The sequence below is a fragment of the Choloepus didactylus genome, chromosome 3, assembly GCF_015220235.1.
Source record: "Choloepus didactylus isolate mChoDid1 chromosome 3, mChoDid1.pri, whole genome shotgun sequence".
NCBI lineage: Eukaryota > Metazoa > Chordata > Mammalia > Pilosa > Megalonychidae > Choloepus > Choloepus didactylus.
This window is the reverse complement of record NC_051309.1, coordinates 221,640,384-221,646,669: the sequence shown is the minus strand read 5'-3', so window position 1 is coordinate 221,646,669 and position 6,286 is coordinate 221,640,384.

Here is a 6,286-nt window from a genome sequence, read left to right as displayed (position 1 = left end):
GTTTTTCTTATACACACTAGAAGACACCAACTTTCAGACATTAAGTGAAATAAACAGAAAGAAAATTCTATAGGGTCTTCTATCATGTGCTATTTAATGCTTCTTAACTGGGATATACATGACATTTTGTGGTTGGCTGTTCTAATCCATAGGAAAACAGAAATTTGGCATGCAATTCCATTGGATAAAGTCATATCTGTTCTTGAAAGTTGGATAAAATACATCAGCAACATCATGGGGGCGGGGAGGAGATGAAGAGAAAGCAAAGAAGTTGCATAGAATAGTTTCCTTCAGGTTTAGTTCCTGGCTTCTGCTCATGGAGTCTGAAATCCTGGTTCCAAACTACTTGTGTGTCCCAGGGCAAGAGATACTTAGCCTTTCTCTCCCCCTATTTCCTCATCTGTAAAACAAGGACAACATTAAAAAATCACTATCTTACTGTTGTGAAGATTAAATGAGTTAATTTATGTAAATCACATAGACAATTGCTTTGCACATAGCCAAACAATTGATTATCCAGATTGTTCCAGTTTGCTAATGCTGCCTTTTCGCAAAATACCAGAAATGGATCGGCTTTTATAAAGGGGGTTTATTTGGTTACAAAGTTACAGTCTTAAGGCCATCAAATGTTGAAGATAAAGTGTCAACAATTGGGTACCTTCACTGGAGGATGGCCAGTGGTCTCTGGAAAACCTCTGTTAGCTGGGAAGGCATGTGGCTGGCGTCTGCTCCAGAGTTCTGGCTTCAAAATGGCATTCACCCAGGACGTTCCTCTCTAGGCTGCAGCTTCTCAAAAATGTCACTCTTAGTTGCTCTTTGGCTGTTTGTCCTCTCTTAGCTTCTCCGAAGCAAAAGTCTGCTTCCAAAGGCTATCTCCAAAATGTCTCTTTAAGCTGCAGCTCCTCTCTCAGCTCTTGCACATTCTTCAAGGTGTCCCTCTTGGCTGTAGCAAGCTCACTCATTCTGTCTGAGCTTATATTGTGCTCCAATAAGCTAATCAAGGCCCACGCTGAATGGGCAGGGACACACCTCCATGGAAGTTATCTAATCAGAGTTATCACCTACAGTTGGGTGGGTTGCATCTTCATGGAAGCACTCAATCAAAGAATTACAATCTAATCCACACTAATATGTCTGCCCACACAAGATTGCATCAAAGATAATGGCGTTTTGGAGGACATAATCCATTCAAACCAGCACACAGATTATTCCAGTGGAAAGCACCAGTTGACTGTGAGCCCTGTGAAGGCAGGAGCAGGGCCACCTGGCTCATGATTCTATCCTCTACACTTAGTGCGCCCCCAATAAATGTTTGTTGACCAAACAATGAGTAGAGTCTGGCTCCATGGCATTTTTCCAAACTTTGGAGTTCATAAAGCATTGTAGTTCACCATTTGAGATTGTGTGGATAAAATCCGTCCCTCTTGTGCTAATGGCAGCCTTCATACCTCACCATTGATTGGGAATCTACCATGAGGCCCCAGCTCACACCAGGTGTACCAAGTCTGAGACACAGACCAAGCAGGTCAACACCCTGATTCTTAGCATGGGAAGAAATAAAAACTAGTGAAAGGTACAATTGTCTGCAGCCACCATCTGGGGAATCAAGGCATGGTGCTGGCTAACCATGTGGTGTCAAAGGTCTGCATTGTGTATCCATGTAAACCAGCTGCTCCCCAAAACTCCAGCTTCTGGTTTTCCTAGCCATGCTATTTAGGTGACGACCAATGGTCAGGGGGAATTGAGGCTGCTGTGGGGTGCTAGGGTGATGGGAAATGAAGTGGCTCTTTCTCCAAGGCAGCTGGGCTTGTTTGAATGGGCAAGGTCAGCAGTGAAATGACCAGGAAGAGAGATTGTGGCCATTATGCATCCGTTGCAATCTTATATCAATTATTCCCTCTACCATTCCCTTTGCCACCGGCTGAGGCAAACATGGCCCTAATCGGTTTTACATCTCCGTTTAATTTTATTGGAAAGAAGAGCTGGCAATGCATCACAGAGGCTGGGTGTGACACGAAAGGTGACCCCCCTGCCAACTTAATGGCACAATACATAACCCTTAATGAAGTCGCTATCTTGTCCCTCTTTGGCTGTCTCAGCCCTATGATTTATGACGGCATCATTTTGCTTTGCCCTCTTTTCATTTCAGCTTTGACAAAGTGGATGAAACAATTATCTTTGTTATCAGCTAGAGCAGTAGAAATGTGATAGTTGGGAGATTTCTGCAGGTGGAAGGCCTTGGCTGGGGGTCAAAACCAATGGTGAAATGTGCTTAGGAATTTTTTTTTCCCCTCTTGTTCCTTTCTTCTTGTGACTATGGCCTCCTAAAGATGGATTGTGTATCCCAATCAGCAGTGTGAGTCTTATATCACTGTGGCAGGCAGTAATTTCAGGAGAAGGAGAAGCTGCAGATAGAAGAGAGCTTGGAATTTTGCAGTTTGTTCTCTTTGAGTTCCTTATATTTGTTTTTTCATGTTCTCTCTTGAAAAGGCAGAGTTCTCTCTTCTTCACCTTCATCTTACACCCACCTGCATGAATAGATCATGCAGTTTTCTGTGTTATATGATACTCTGTATTTATTTAGTTTAATTAAAAAGTTTTTATTTATTCAGCAATTGTTGACTGCCCTCTAGATGCTGAGCATAGTTAAGTGCTGTGGAAGTAGAGAGAAAAAATATTTAAGGATTTTATTTTCAAAAATGGTATATTCTAGAGAGAGAAATGAGACTTGAGTATAAGTGGATGTATTATAAGATGGAAAGTGATAAGCATAATAGGAGATGTAGGCAGAAGATACTGTGATCATTCAGAGGATGAAGAAGTGATTTCCAGAATAGGAGCACTGGATCTTAAAATGGGATCGGATTTAGAGAAACAAACATGAAAATATATTCATATCTACCTTATTACAGGTGTGTAGAAATATAGATGGAGAGCTTGCACATCCATAAGGCTCCAGTCTGCCAGCGACACCATGGGCCTAATTCCCCACCACGGACATCCAACCCATGAACTGGGGTGGGGCACTGGTGTGACCACCAAGCCAAGTAGACAGCTGAAGACACAGCCTCTGCTATCATCTTTGCTTTCAAAAACTTGATTTTCACAAACAGTCCATCAGAAGTTTTTGGTGTAACTAAATTTCTTCATTCCTCAACATGATATGCTATTCTCACCTCATGTTGGACAGCAAGAGTCCCAAACTGGAATATTGGCTCACCAGTGGCCTGGCCAAAACACATCCTATCTTTTTCCCCCAACCCCGTATCATTTTGACATAGTAACATGAAACTGCTGCCAAAAAGTCTGATCTATTTATCTAGCTAGCTCTCCATCTATATTTCTACACACCCTGTGATAAGGTAGATATGAATATATTTTCATCATCACCAACTTGATACCTTTGGCTCTGGACTCCATATTTTTCTAACAGGTAAGCTTGCACAACACAATTCCAAGTGTCTTTCCATAGTATCTGACTCAGGGAGAATTGTGATCATTTTTACTAATTTATGGTTTCGATGAAGTCCAAAGATAGATGGTTAGAGGCTCTTTTTATCAATGAAATGTTCTTTGCAGCTATACAGATGAAGAACACCACCCACATGAAGCCTGTGTCATTAATGGGATCGTCGAAATGGTGAGTTTTCCCCCAGCATTCTTCTCAGGCAGGTGGAAAACTATAATGCTGACGTGGCTGATTAGGGTCTTATGTGGATCCTTCATATAAATTTGCATGGAAGTAAATTTACTGCAAAGGAGTGCTGGGTCTCCCTATAATTGTGCCTAAGAGTCTCCTCCCGAATGCCTCTTTGTTGCTCAGATGTGGCCCTCTCTCTCTAGCTAAGCCAACTTGGCAGATGAACTCACTGCCCTCCCCCCTACGTGGGATCAGACACCCAGGGGAGTGAATCTCCCTGGCAACGTGGAATATGACTCCTGGGGATGAATCTGGACCAGGCATCCTGGGATGGAGAACATCTTCTTGACCAAAAGGGGGATGCGACATGAAATGAAATAAGCTTCAGTGGCACAGAGATTCCAAAAGGAGCCGAGAGTTTACTCTGGTGGGCACTCTGATGCACAATATAGATAACCCTTTTTAGGTTCTAATGCATTGGAATAGCTAGCAGTAAATACCTGAAACTATCAAATTACAACCCAGAACCCTTGAATCTTGAAGACGATTGTATGACAATGTAGCTGATGAGGGGTGACAATGTGATTGGGAAAGCCATATGGACCACACTCCCCTTTGTCCAGTGTGTTATGGAAGGATGAGTAGAAAAATGGGGGCAAAAAAAAAAATGCACGCAGTGTTCTTTTTTACTTTAATTGTTCTTTTTCACTTTAATTTTTATTCTTACTACTTTTGTACTTTTGTGTGTGTGGTAATGAAAATGTTCAAAAATTATTGGTGATGGATGTACAACTATATGGTGGTACTGTGAACAATTGATTGTATGCTTTGTATGACTGCGTAGTATGTGAATATATCTCAAAAAAATGAATTATTAAAAAAAGAAAAAATCATATAAATTGGCATACGTGTACACAGAGAAACCATCCCCAGATCTGTCAAAATACAATCCTTTTTTCCTCTGTCTGTATTCCACCCCCATTCAGTGTGTAGAGAGTGAGGGGCGTGGGTGGCAGATCTACATCCTGAGACCCTTTTCCAAAAGTAACACGTTTGCTATGTACTTTAAGTTAGTACGTTGACAGGATGGTTGTGTGAGTCTATAGTGAAAAGCATGGGAGGAAGCAATGTGCAAGCAAGGGTCTCCTGTTCAACCTACAGCTGAAATACCAGTGTGCAGAGCATGAGACATACAGAGAAGGGATCTCAAGGGGGACACCTTTGTATGCTCTTGCACCCTACCAACCAATGGTGCAGACTCTCCACCACCTGTTTCCTCCCGCACCCCAACCCGTGCACCTGCCCTCCCCACCGAGGCATAGTCACTACTGCCTTGGACATTAGAACCTGCCTGCGATTCTGTCCTTGGTGGCTCTGGTGCAGGATGAAGAGATTAAAATAACCACGGCAGCAACAGCAAGACACACAGAGCTGTTTCCATTTGCATTCCCCTGCTGTGGAATCCAAGAGAAGGCAGAGATCCATTCTTACCTGCTCCTCTCTCTCCCTGTTAAGTGGGGAGCTGAAGGGCACCAGTGACCTAGAATATGAGCTCATACATCATGTGCAGCACCACGTGCCCAGAAACACCCCCTGAGCAGGCAGTGGAGGGTGATGGGATAATCTTTGGGAAAGAAAACAAGACAATTTTTGGCTGCAGTTGGGGGAAATGGGAGGTGGAAGAGGGGGATCCCTGTAGCTACTTCCTTCGATCTCAGTAAATTGGAAAGGTCTTTCCCCTGATGCCTGCTGATATTTCCTGATGGAAATTTCTTCCATTGACAGAGATACAGATGGAGTTTAGCGACATGGGACTGCAGACACACTCTGGGATAATGAAAAAATGCCCAAGGTAGCCATATGCTCAGTGGCAGTTTGTTAGAAGGAATTCCAGTTGGGTGAATACATAATAGCATTTTTGGCAGGATTGACTAAGGGGGATCCTCTGTACTTCTATGTCTTTTTTGCATTTTTTCTTTTCATTTATGTGAGTTTTGAAATTGCAGTCTTCTTTATTAACATTTTTAATGAGCTAATCTTTCCTTTAATTCTGAGATTTATTTCTAAGACATCAGGATGACATGGGGCAAGTCCAGACTCAGGGAATGAGTTCTATCTTCCATCTCACTTCCTTAGAATCTCAATTGTGGCCTTCCTTTTCTCTGATCTGAAAGTGTCTTATAATTAATAATGATGCTACAGTGATGATAATATCATTATTCTTATTATCAATCATAACAGCAACTATTTATTTGGCATTTACAGCTTAATTATAAGGCATTATTATCCTTGTTTTATAATTGTAGAACCCAAAGATACTCAAGGTTCATGCCTAAGGCAACATAATTAATAATTATCAAATTCAGGATTAGAATCCAGGTCAGCCTTTTCCCAAAACTTCCATGCTTTCCAGGATCCCATGGTGTTTCCCATCTTGGGTATAAGAATAGATGATGAGAATAAGTGTTCAGTTGTAAAACACATACCCCTCAAAGGCAACCGATTTCAAGTTTAGATTCCTGATCCATTTCATAAATGAAGATTTCCAGGATATGGGTCCTCAGAAAGCTAAGTTATAGAATTACCATATGACCCAGCAATCTCACTTCTAGGTCCATTTCAGATAATTGAAAGCAGGGACTTGAA